This window comes from Pinus tabuliformis, chromosome 2_2 (assembly GCF_031772625.1).
Source record: "Pinus tabuliformis cultivar Carrire ecotype Pingquan chromosome 2_2, CPIR1, whole genome shotgun sequence".
In the NCBI taxonomy this organism is placed as follows: Eukaryota; Viridiplantae; Streptophyta; class Pinopsida; order Pinales; family Pinaceae; genus Pinus; species Pinus tabuliformis.
Genome location: NC_142300.1, coordinates 418,163,917 through 418,167,356, shown reverse-complemented (window position 1 = coordinate 418,167,356; position 3,440 = coordinate 418,163,917).

The following is a 3,440-nucleotide window of genomic DNA, read 5'->3' as shown; positions in this document are numbered from 1 at the left end:
TCATTTTAAGTGGAGTTTAAAGGAGAGATATTTTAAAGTGTGTTTATGATATATTATCGTATAACATCCATGGTTTCACTTTTTTTTGCCTTACATATATTATGAGTTACTCATGAACTTTAATTTTTAGCTAAAATAGAGGGCTTTTGTAATGGTAATAGTTACCTCTATTTTTTACATCTTTGTAGTCAAATCATGAGTGTATTCCTCTATGAATTTTCCTTTTTGTGTTGAACATGTGCTCTATAAATTCAAGGTCTCACTCTATCTTGTTTGCACCTGGGATTTATGTGTTCAAAGGTTAATTATACTTCCTTTTTAATAGTGAATGGATAGAACTTAGTTTACTTGACCACTGCAAATGAATTCAAATTATAAATCAAACTCATGCAAACAACCATACCTGCTTTGGATTGAGACAAATTGAAACTTCAATTCGTTATCCCTTATCTCGAATTCAACCATTTTTTCCTTGTTGATATCTCTCAAAACTAGAATGCACTAACATTTTTTTCCTCCTTGTATCTCTTAAAACTAGAGTAACCTAACAGAGTGTTTAAAACATATTCTAGAAACTTGATTTTGTTTCTTGAACTTAATGAGTTTGAGTAATACGTCAGGATTTTCAAAACCTAATATTTTAAATAACTTGTCTCTTCATACTTGTGATGGATTTCATTCTCCATGATTATAATGATGCTCCATCATCTCTCTTCATTGTGATATCATTAAACTGATTGTTGTGTCCTTATCCATGTTGCTTAGAACCTTTTTGAGTTGATCTCATTACTTTGAGAAACCACCTTTTAAATTTGACCTCAATACTTTGAAAATCCTTGTATTAAAGTCTCATAGCATGTCCTCATTGATAAGAATTGATTGCATATGATCATAGGGTTAGTGAGAAGAATAATAAGGTAACAAGGGAATGGGAATATAGGATTGAAAGATATAAACTAGTCTAAGGTTCTTAAGAAGAAGTATGAACTAGGATATAGATATCATGAGAAATAGTTTTAAGGGTCTCACAAAAGTTTGGGTCTTGGACCATATAATTTTGTGAGAAGGAATTTTTTAGGAAAAAAATATTTTATTGTAAATAATTCAAATATTTAATATAAAAATTCACGCATTGTAAATAAATTACCAAACCTCCTTTAAAGATAGTTATATATCAGTTTTGTTGCTTTCATTTTTTGATGGCATAGCTGAATTTTGAGAGATCCTTGACGATGAAAATTCAAAGCTAGTTGCAGGTCTTCTAATGAAGACATCACTGATTCAGGTCCCTTCGATAATAATATTATGGGTAGATTTTGATTCTCTCTGATGATAATTTGAGTTGATTATGTTGTTGCTTTGATGATGATAAAATAAGGCACATTTCAAGTCCCTCTGATGATGATAATTTAACTCTAGTTATGATGTTGTCAGGGCCCTCTACACTTTGATGGTTTTCCTTAGATTTATATTCTTGGTGTTAAGTGTTCTCCTTCCTTGATGGACTTGTTGATTTTCCTCTTTCAATTTCTCATTTTCTATATTAAGTTGCTCAAATTTTTTCATCCAAGCCAAATTTTGCTCTGATAGGACTTTGTTTTGCACTTTAAAACTCTATGACATGCTCCTTATGATATCAACGAAGGTTCTAATTTCATTCAAGATAAAAGATAATGCTTGATAATATTATTATCTTGGATGGATGATAATGCTCTTTTCCTCTGAAGCTTTGAAAGGGCTTACCATCTTTGATCAATCCATCTACATAATGAATGAGTTGTAGTACACAAAAATAAGGATTCCTGGATGTACAAATTCTATGTATATTATATACACAATCCCTAAAGGTAAATATATATACAAGAGTTTGAAAAAAAATTCAAGTACTCTCCTCATATTCTCTCAATCATCATTAGAGAGTACTTACAACTTTTTGAAACAAAATTATTGGATGGATCTTTTATTTGGAATTTTCATTAACCAGTTGTTTGGTTGTCCAATGAAAATTCAAGTTTAGCATCTGCTATGAACTTGGATTTTCACAACTATTTGTACATAATGTTGACCTGTAAACTGTCATGAATATTCAAATGGACAATTTGTCACAACAGATATGATAATACTATATTAAAAATATGAGATTCTACACGACTACAACTTTATTTAATTTCTAGATCTATATATTTTAATGTAATTAATGAATTCATGCAAATGGAAATTATGTAGAAAAGTAGAGAACAATAAAATAAGCTCACACACACATAAGACACAATATATGCTCTATGGGAAACCCTTTCAGGATAAAACCCAGCTGGAAGGTGAGGCTTCTTTGCTCTCTTTCTCTGTCTGGAAATATGGTTGCAGGTCAAAGAAGTAATGCATGTGGCTCGTGGGCTGCTACAATGCATAGATCATCTCTATGTGCTCTACCTCCTATCTCTCGTGGCTATCTTTTCTCAGCTATGGAACAAAAATGCTCTCTAAAGAATGGAATGCCTCTTCCTCCTAATGGCATGGTTATAACACAGCCTGATAGCCTACTAGTGGTTAAGTTTGACTACTTCAACTCTTAACTAGAGTTACAAAATAGACTCTTCTACAGTGTTTTTCATCACAAACACGTGGCTAGCCCCTTTTCCATAAATAATGGGGGTTGATGCGACTTCCTCCCGAACTATAGGTGTGAAAACAGGAAGGTCAACTTCTGAGTGGCATAAATTTTGCATACGAACTCTAATTGACATGGTTCTTGCATCGTTGAAGAGGTCTATGTTGTAGAATAACGTGAGAAGGTGCTACGCTAAATCAGAAAATTTGTACCCCCAAAAAATGTCGTTTGATGCCTCAAAACGCTCCTGGAAGGTTTCAGACCCTGTTTCGCCAAACTAGGTTCTGTAGATAATTAAGTCCCATGAGTTGACTCCTCCACTTTTTCCACACCAAATGCATTGAGATGGATGAGAAACAATATAATGATCCAATTTAGATCACATCTCCCCTTTTTGGAGGCTTTTGATCCCCAAAATATTTTACTGAATGAGGTGAGGAAATTTTTCCTCCACCTTCTCTCTAGTGTACCATTTATCTTTGCCTGGAAGTTGTCCCTTCAACCCAATATTCCAAAGTTCATGTTGCCCCTATCTTTTAGTTCTAGACCTCTTCTGCAAAACGGTATCTTCTGTCAACTCTATCTAAGCATCTGGTGCCAAATCCTCTACAGAAGGTAAGACCTGTTCCTCTTCCTAATCTAGCATGGAAGGCTCATGGAGTTTCAAATTTTCTACATTCACAACTGAGTAAATGCACATATATGGTGGTAAAATGAGTTGATAGGAATTTATCACCCACCTTTTCTAGTATCTCAAAGGGACCATGATCAGTTGCTCAAGACCAAGTGTTGAAAATGCTCAAAAATGAAAGTGCTCAGAATTGGTTCGAAT